Source organism: Sabethes cyaneus, chromosome 1 (assembly GCF_943734655.1).
Source record: "Sabethes cyaneus chromosome 1, idSabCyanKW18_F2, whole genome shotgun sequence".
NCBI classification, from domain to species: Eukaryota; Metazoa; Arthropoda; class Insecta; order Diptera; family Culicidae; genus Sabethes; species Sabethes cyaneus.
The window spans coordinates 101454457-101464438 of record NC_071353.1 but is presented as its reverse complement, the minus strand read 5'-3'; the positions used below and the strand labels follow the sequence as shown (position 1 = coordinate 101464438).

The window sequence follows — 9982 nt, the reverse complement described above, 5'->3', positions numbered from 1 at the left end:
ATTATAGTGTTTTACGACAAACGGAATGAGTCATCTCATGTTAGCAAAGCATCTGTTTGAAGACCAGGCCCCTGTCGCAAGCAATTTATAGAAAGTTTAGTGAGTTGAGTAAAAATATTCACCATGCAGTTGTGACAGAAATCTAGATAGAATTAACAAAAGGGCGAATGCTGCAAATAACTAGAAATACAGCAAAGTTTCGTTAATTGGTGGTTCGTTAATTGGGCGGTTCGTTAATTGGGTGTTCGCTAATTGGGCTATATGACAACTTGAATGTCAAAATTGTATGGAATTTTCGAGTTTAGAAATTTCTAACAACTGTCAGTCGGCCCAATTAGCGAATCAGCTGGAGTGCAATCGTGGCCCAATTAACGAATTCAGGCTGTACTTAAAGAGCCGTAGAGAGTCGCCATCTTAAACCGAAAATTCCAATCGAACAGAATCAGTTGTCAAAACTAAGTCCAATCGAACAGGAGACTTGTCAAAACACCGATTAGAGAGCAGCGGGGTGGTGTGGCAGTCAAACTACATACATTGTACATGTCCCACTCATTGATTTTGGTACTTTTGGTTCTGGTGCCTACTTAAAGGTTTATTCATTTTAAGACTACTGAAATTAATTAGAAAGCAGTTAAACACAGCCTTTTAGCTATAATTTAAGTAATATTAGCTGTTATTTTCGATATACTGGCTGGTTCCAAGTTGTCGCCGTCCATGGATGTTTAGCCCGCAAAATTTTGACAATTTCTCACCCCTGTTAAGCGGGGTACGCTGCTGAAAAGTAATGGGTAAAAAGATAGGACAAGAAATGCTCAAGAAATCGATTTCGTTTACGATTTCTTAAGCAGTACGCACTTCATAAGAAATATTATTTCACGTTCAGATGGCGCAGTTTTACATGCAGGTGAATTAAAACGTCACTTTTCCGTACGGAATAATATCCGGCGCAATTATTACCACAAGAAAAAATGACAGGTGGTTGCTTGCATTGGAGTTGTCAAAATTTCTTCGGTAAATAGCAAGATTTTTTCTTGAGCTGTTTTCTTTTCAGCAGCGTACCCCGCTTTAGAGAGAGATTAAAAAGAGCTTGAAAAAGAGTAACGACTAGAGAGCCTGTTAAAGATAGAGAGACGCCATCTTAAATCAAGAACATTTTTTGATTATTTTCCTAGCATTTTTCTAAATTTTTAGCAGCTTTTTATGAATTATCAAAGATAAAAGCTTTAGAGGAAGGTTCCTTGAGGATGTTAGATTGTTGCTAGATTATTTGTTTCAGATGGCGAATCTCTAAGGCTGTGAACCATTTCGCGAAATTTTTAACTTTTTGGTTAAAATTTGACAGTTCGATGGTTTTTCGAAAATAACCCTGCTCGGAAGCATTCGCTATGAGGGCACCGCACGACCTCTTTTCCACTTACAGAACTGCCCGTAGCTGAATGCGTGAAAATTATTTCCGACATATTTTTATCTCTTGCACTCTTTAACAAATCGCTATTCTGCTTCACGCAAACTCGAAACTATATACAGCAAAGTTTCGTTAATTGGTGGTTCGTTAATTGGGCGGTTCGTTAATTGGGTGTTCGCTAATTGGGCTATATGACAACTTGAATGTCAAAATTGTATGGAATTTTCGAGTTTAGAAATTTCTAACAACTGTCAGTCGGCCCAATTAGCGAATCAGCTGGAGTGCAATCGTGGCCCAATTAACGAATTCAGGCTGTATAATGTAGGAGTCTCCACTGCGGCGCCGTCATAACGAATGGTTAGTTTTAATCAAAGGGTTTCCAATAAGGCGTATAAGTGCGTAGTAATCAGAGATTACGTTTGTAATCATTTTAGAATTAATTAGGTAATCAATGGTAATCAGTGAGTAATCAATGATAATCTTAAGTAATCATTGGTAATCATGATTAATTTATAGTAATCACAAGAGTTTGATTACTGGTAATCAGAGGTAATCAGTAAAGTAATCAAAAGCAAGCATTTTGGGAATTGCACTTTTTTTGTAGTTCCAATAATCACAACCAGGTAGCGAACGGTTGCCCTTAGTTTTGCTCGAATTCGCCTATTAAAAATTAAAAAACAAAAATATTGTAATTTATTCTCCCTTGACATTAGAGATCTTCCTTGACATAACGAAAATAACATGTTTCTGGCAACAATGATAACTTTTTGTCACTGGCAACTCTAGTTTGACATTAGAGCAGTTGATCGTTTTGACAGTTACAGCTTCGCAGTTGTCTCTTGTGCTTGTCTGCGTTTTGCTGGTCGTAAGGAAGTGGAACATCAAATTTGTACTAGTTATCGGATAAAAGTTTTGATTCGGGCAATGTATTCCAATCCATCGATTCACGGTGCTAGACTTTGTCCAAATCTAGTTTGCGCTAAGAATGACTAAACGATGTCAAACTGATGGCCAACAGTATAATCTCGGTACAATCGACCCCGCAGAACAGTATGAAAAAAACGCCAACCGAAACTGGCACCGTATTATCAATCAGATTGGTATGTTCTGCTACTCCGATGTGAATCAGCAGTAGGGCGAACGGCAGACCAAAAATTTCTGTGCGTTTCTAACCAAACACGGTCGCATCTCGATGGCGGGTGTTGCATCCGAAAACTGAAGGCATCCACGCTGTGACCAAGTGCAGTCACTACGCTTATTGCTGATTTTGACAAAGGCCTTAATTAAACTGAGATGACCGGAACCGGAAAATGAGCTGTAAACTCAGAAAATGTTTTAGGTCGCGATTGCCAAGCCATTTCCTGACTTTGCAACTTTTGACTTTTTGACACACTATCACATGAGCGTGAAGGTAAACAAAAAGCTTTCCCAAAGTAAATTGATATATACCAGGTATATGACAATGCGAGCTGTCATATACACTTTGCACTAACACATCTACACTAGTTCTGAGATTTCGAGCATTTTGTATGGAAAATTAGTTAATTTTTTAAAAAAATCGTTGGATACGCAAGATTTGTCTTTTTTTTCTTACAGCTTTTATGTTTATGCTTAGAACATTATTTCTAGTATGTATTTTCATGAATACAATGAAGTGCAACATTCCAAATTGCAAGCGGAAATTTTTTCGTCAGAGCGGTATCAAGATGTCTCAAAGAAATGTCGTTATATCGCTTTCCTACAAGTAGTAAAACAAAAAAGATTTTTTTTTAAATGCTCGGACATGATTGTTCAATAAGCAGCATGAGCAACATTGTTATCCGCCCGCGATATTTTTCGTCTGATTTCTGGTAAGCTTTTAAAGTGTTAATTATCTTCTAAGACCGTTTTGTAGCAATCTAAGATTACTTTTTATGGTTTTCTACGTAGTGTTGAGACGGGTAAATTTATGATAAAAAGGTATCATCTTGGAACAGTGACTTTTCAAGCAATAGCACAAGCATCTATTCGAATAAAACTATTTTTTAAAAGAAGACATCAAAGGCAGATATTCAAGAGCATCATGCAAGCAAAATGTTGGATGGAACGTGTTTTAATTCAAGCAACCGTATACCGTATTGATCGTGAAGTATTACATTAACATTAATTCATTTTTCAATTGCACATCGAAATAGTTAGTCACCCATGTTCTCAAATTTTTTACGCATAATAAAGAAGGCTACAAGTGCAAATGACTTTAAAATATATTCCTTACATTTCATTGTAAATGTTCAAATATTTGTCTGGAATAATATAGCTGCATTCATTAATTACAATTAATTTAGTTTTAATTTTCATGCAAGTTCCATCATATTTCAGAACTATTTCTTCTTCTTTCTACACACACTAATGCAACCCTCGATGGTCACATACCTGGTATATATCAATTTACTTTGAAGCTTTCCGTGACATTTCAAGACATACTATGGTTTCTTTTTATAATTCGTGTTGTCTAGACACCGCTTGACACAACCATGCACAACTATAGTTTGTCTATATAAGGTTGCCCAATGTTTATTTTTTTTCAAAATTTCACAAAATTAAAAAAAAAAGGTTTTTAATGGCAATAGCCTAAAAATATAAAATTGAATATCAAAATATGTGTTTCTAACCCTAACCTCATCGATTCAAGCTAAAAACGACATAGGGCTTTAGGACCCAATTGAGCCTGCCTCAATGTTCTAAGCGACTTACCCTTGAGAATATCAGTGATGAGCACAACCACGTACAACGTACAACAGTATGTCTGTCACCCTTCCGTTGTACATGTACAACGCTGTAAACGTACAACGCTGGTACAATTGTATGTCTGTCTAGGGTATCGACCTTTTCGTGTGCGTAATGGCGGCTAGTGGGTACAGCTTTCGGAAAACGTTAGCATGGATTTGGTAACTTTATTCACGTCAAGTTGATATTTCCAGTCTTGATTTTTGTTGTAGAACTTTCAAGCTTACGTGAGCGGGGTTCTTGAAAGCAAATAAACGTTATCGAAAAGTGTGCCCACAAGTCGCCATAGATCATTTTGCGATGACGTCATTTTTCCGTCAAATGACACCACTTGGTGGTTTGTTTACATATTTTTTGTCACATCCAGCAGTTTCGATTTGAAGTTTCGTGAAGGATTACTGCATAAGTTTTTGTTAAATTCACGTACGGCACTTTCTCTTAAATAAAAACTATAAATTTTTATCATTATCTGCCGGACAAAGATAGAAAACTCAATTCAAAATTAAACACCATGTAAACAAACCACCAAATGCTGTCAAAAAAGTGTGATTATAGGAACTCCCGTGTAATGATCTATTGAGCACGCGAAAAGGTGGATAACCAACACACCTGTATGTATCACATTGGCCCTCTTTAGTTTTTACCGTTTTTACCCATCTCCTGTTGAAGTGCAATTTTGTGTGTACAAAAGTGACAGCTAAATTGACTTTTGCGATTATTGTTTGTATATGTATGCGTTATGAGAAAAATCGTCAGTGTTTGCCCGTTTTGCCATTCACAAATAAAACCTTTCGATATAAAAAATGCAGTTGATTATTGTGCCCGTGTAAGAAGAGTATTGGAGAAAATGTCTGCTCATACCATTCAAGTAGAAGGATTTATTTTGTCGACGGAATAGTTAAATTAAAGAATATAAAACTAAGCATGGTTTGCAAAGTTGGGTTTTTTCAATGATAAAATAATTCAACTGCATTATTAAACGCAATTTTGACCCTACATAAGGTAGGTACAATGCATATTTATAGCATATCACAATAAATTAGTCAAAGTAGTAAAGCTAACCATGGCAAGTGTTAAATCACGTCTCAGAATAAAGAATGGTACGGTTTTGAAAGTTCAGGTAGTTGAGAGATATAAGACAATATCGCGATGTGATTTTGCGCAATAATTTTTCGTCAAATGAGGTTTCGAAAATTTTATATATTTTCGAGAAAAAATCTGCACTAACGCTGCCAATGAAAAAAAATCGAAAAAGGGGCGCCATTGTAAATACATAAGCATATATGTATATGCTGAATATGTGTTGGAGCGCAGACGTACAACTATTTTATGGAAGAATACCAAAACAAACAGTGAGTTCGACAATAATAATATACTATATTGTAAAACATTTCATCAAAGAAATTGTAACAACAAATCACCAAGTCAGTACAGCAATACAGATATGTATGTGATATTAAGTGCAAACATTACGAGTGCGCTGTTTAGATTTATACAACCAATTACTAAGTTGATAATTCCTTTCTAATATTAAATATGGGAAAATCGGATTTCTTTTTAGTTGCTCTGTTGATTATTCAACAGAGTAATAAGGTATGTTTACTGTTCAATTTATCAATCTACCTCGCTTTTGCTGCTGGGTGAAAAATGCATTTTAGCACGTTCTGAAGTAATCACTAGTAGAACAATCAAATATTTGAACGACCCTACATCACCGTACATTATCTACAAAAGATAAAATTTCGAATTTTCTACAAAAAACACAAAATAACAGTTACCACAATTATCAGTGTTGTAATGGTATGTACAATCGCACCTGCAATATGGTAAGCTGAGCACGATTATGATTTACAAGGACATACTTAGTTGATTAACTGTTTATAAGATATTCCAAAGGATATAAATAAGATATTCAAAACATCAATCCCAATAAACAGTTCTTATACAGTTCTTATTTTCTATTACTAAGATTTCAAAACCACTTGCTAAACAATGGTATTTCGTCGTCTATCAAACCCATCAAACCAAGAAGTACGGTACGCGTGGCATCAATGTAGTAGTGGCAGTGCTACAATTCCATGCTTGTGAATTTGTCTGATCAAAACACTCGTATAAACATCCAATGCTAAAGTCAATGACTCGACAAAGAAGCAACAACATCGTTTGCTACATTCCCTTCCTGTTTGTGTTTTAGAAGTGTGTAATAAACGATTCATTAATTTCATGTTGGATTTACAGTGAAATAGTCCATATTATGTGTAAAAATTATCACTCAATATTCAATAGATATATTCTTAAATCATTTTTTATATGTTAATGGTTATTACAACAATCTAGATGATTTCCACGCATAAAATTTCGTAATCATTATGAGAAATTGAATAATGAAAATGAATATCAATTGAACTTTGCATTGATGATGGGTATTTTTTCTTTTAGTGCTCAGTTGAATAAAAATCCTAAGCTAGTGACAGCTGCTAAGTTAGCTATAGATTATTACTAAACATTGTAAGTATACGTTGAAGCGTGGCTAAAACTTTGATTATTTAGAAATTGGCACTTTCAAATGCGTCTATTTTTTCAATCGAAACTGAAGGATGAAACATTATACTTCATAAAAAAACTAAAACAAATCATTCATCATTATTTCGAAGAAATTCGTTCATTTTACTGTTGGTTGCTACCGCTCATCAGCTGGTGCGCATCTTTTTCAGTCACGGTCTTGGCCAACCGATTCCACCAATTCATTTGCCAAATTTCGCTGGTGACTGCTCTCTTTATCTTCAGCTTTCGCTTCGTTACAACCAGTTATTCTCTACGGACAGTGGACAGTTAGGTGGATTTAGTTTCTTTTTTCTTCTATTATTTTTCTTTTTAGTACTGTCACAGCCACAGCAGAAGACTCCTGGAGATAATTTCAAATTTTTCTAATAATAGGAATATTGCAATTTTTTGTCAGTATTAACATTTGCAAAATATCCGTTTGCATATGTTGATTCGCCCAGCCCATCGGTAAAGTATTGCCTCAAGGACGTTCCCTTGAAATGAATCTTGTGTGAACAAGTTCTTCATACGTAAATACATTTCTGAATCAACAGGAAAAGATGAAATGGAGATGTCTCGTATCAATCATTTCTGATTATGTATTGAGAACATTTTCAATTATTTTTCTTGAGAGTATTTAACTAGTAATATGGCATTTAGGCCAAAAGATGCTGCAATAGGTCAAGTTCCACTTCTTTTAACAATTACCTGCGGTTGTGGGTTGAAATTAGTTTTCAAGTTATTCCGCCTCATTACCTTCTTGATCACGATATAACTACTTGATCACCTATATCAATTCATGATTTCATTTGCTCGTCGAAACTCAACGGCAACGGTTTGGTTTATCAAAGCAACTTTATTTCAATGATATTCATATTCCTTCTGGAAAAAGATTCTATTATTTCATGGACTCGAACTCAATCATTTTGAGTTTCGATAAAGTGATTTTTTTCAGCACTGGCTCACTTCAGTAAAATCTAAAGCTGGCTTTTTCCAGGGTCTAATTCAATTAATGATTAAGTTACATATATTAGGGGATGAAAAGATTTTTATTGATTTTTATCCTATATTTTACATAATTCATTTTAATGATGTTCCCATTTAGATCAAGTAAGATTTCTGCTAATATTGATCGAAGTGTTCTAGAATGTATAAAGTCATCTCGATAAGCAAGGAAATTCAACTAACCAGGGAGAGGGTGAGAAGAGGTAACATAAAAGAAAGCAATCATATATCTACGCAGGTTACGGGGACAGCGGACGCTTGGTACTGGTCGGTTTTTGGGGTTTGTCGACGGATTCCCGTTATAAATATTGCGCAGTAACTCTTTGGTCTCGAGGGCTGGGAGGCGGGGGCGACTCTATAGTTTAAAGCTTCTGTCGACTGCCGCGAACGCCCACAGCAGTCCCACGTGCTATCTTGCCAGGGGGAGGGGAGGATGAAAAAGTTTCATGAGTCGAGCCCTGATGAATTGATAACCACTGATGATGATCCAAGATTTGTCTTTCTATTGGTTCGTTTGTGTTGAAAAATTAATGGAGGGTGCGCGGTCGAGGACAACCGGTGTTAGGCGGGCTGACGAATTCACCACTTCTTCACTAATACTACATTTCACAATTCATGTAGCAAAAAATGTTCGAGGCAAATCATCGTCATTATCATCATCATATTTAAAACATGAAATTCTAGCCTTAGGCAGAGAGAGAGAGAGAGTCCACCCAGGATCGGAACGCCTCCGCCTGCGGGCATAGACGTGGCGGCTATGTTTAGGGTTCTACCTGTGTTTTAGTGGACGAAATTTTTATTATGCTATTATGCGACCAGCTGGATAACCCGAAAAAAAAAATTCCCATCAGTACTAAGATAATTTGCTATCGGCTTGTTTCTTAATAATGTTCTAGGCATCTCTGTGAAGGATAAGCAAGCCGCTTTAGTAATTCAATTAGTTCTATATCATTTTTAGTAGCTTCAATTATATCAGCTAACAGAACTGCAACTGGGCAGACGTCTGAGGATATCGGTTAGATGATTCTTCCAGTTTCCTTATCGTAACTCTGATCACAAATAGATCCTTCCTGGCATCATGGTGAGAATAGCTCTGCAAAATTTGTTTACCTGCTCTATAGATTACTTTGTAGTCATACGATATTAAACGAAGTTTTCATCTTTCAATACGCGCACAAGGTTTAGCACGATCTCCAAATATAGTAACCAGAGGTTTGTGATCGGTGACTAACCAGAAAAATTACCGTAGATGTAATAGTGAAACTTCTCAGGCGCCAATACCAGTGCGAGAGCTTCACGCTCAGTTTGTGCATATCTTTTTTTCATGTTTGACAACATTGTAGAAGGATATATGATATTGAAATTGCCTGCATTGTTTCTTTGAAATAACAATGTACCATCTCCTATCGGCCTAGCGTCAGCAACAATAAATGTTTCCAAATCTGGATCGAAATAAGTCAATGTTTCATCTTTAGCTAACGTCGATGTTAAAAACTCAAAAGATATTCCTTTTCTGGGTTTTCTGGTTATACATATAGAGGACTAGCATTGGTATATACATTTGGGATGTATCGATTCACGAAGGTAACGAATATCATAAGCATAAGTACAGGATGCCGCCCATATGCTACTACCGTGTACCCCCGTTGGTATGACCTTCTTTAATCTGAACATTTTTAATCTGTACCCCGGTGGTATGAATGCATTCACATTAAAAACCGATCAAGCGTCACACACAATTGACGTTAAAGTGGACCGGTAAATTTAAAAAAAGCAAAAATTCCTAATGCGTTTCCTCTTGCTCAGGAGCTTTGGCAATATAGCTCATATGCAACTTATCTCTCTCCAGTACTCAAAATAGACCATTTTAGTCGAAACTGCCGAGCCAATTTCGTATTATACAAACCGAACCTTTAGAATTCGCGCATGTTTGAGATGTTTTCAAGACGTTTGTTTTCGTCAAATCAAAACAACAAGTTGATAGGGTGCGCGTCTTGCGCGTGTGTGAAAATGAATAGAGTTACCAAATATTCAGATTAAAAATGAACTCGCCCAATCTAAACGAGCTATTTTTCATATTAGCGGGGGTTGAGTGTACTCCGTTTATTATTGGCCAGGACCGATGAAAATTGCAAAATGATGACTGGAAACAGCATACTTGGGACAGCTCGCTACTCCTCATTGTGCAACCTTATCAGGTCGCTGCATGTTGATCAATACAGACGCCGGCCACGTGTAATTCACGGTCAGGGGTCCCCGCTA

The 9982-nt window shown here is 36.3% G+C and overlaps 1 protein-coding gene across 2 annotated transcripts in view; it reads left to right on the top strand.

Moving 5' to 3' along the window:
- Window positions 1-5032: 5032 nt before the first annotated feature.
- Window positions 5033-9982, top strand: part of LOC128739965 (phosphatidylinositol 4,5-bisphosphate 3-kinase catalytic subunit beta isoform) — a 36194-nt gene continuing 31244 nt past the window's right edge. The window contains exon 1 of one of the 2 annotated variants that reach the window (XM_053835475.1): window positions 5033-5173. The gene's annotated coding sequence lies outside the window, so the exon portion shown is untranslated. Of the gene's footprint in view, window positions 5174-5465; window positions 5524-9982 lie in introns of those variants that run through there. The other variant, XM_053835485.1, reaches the window with a different exon arrangement.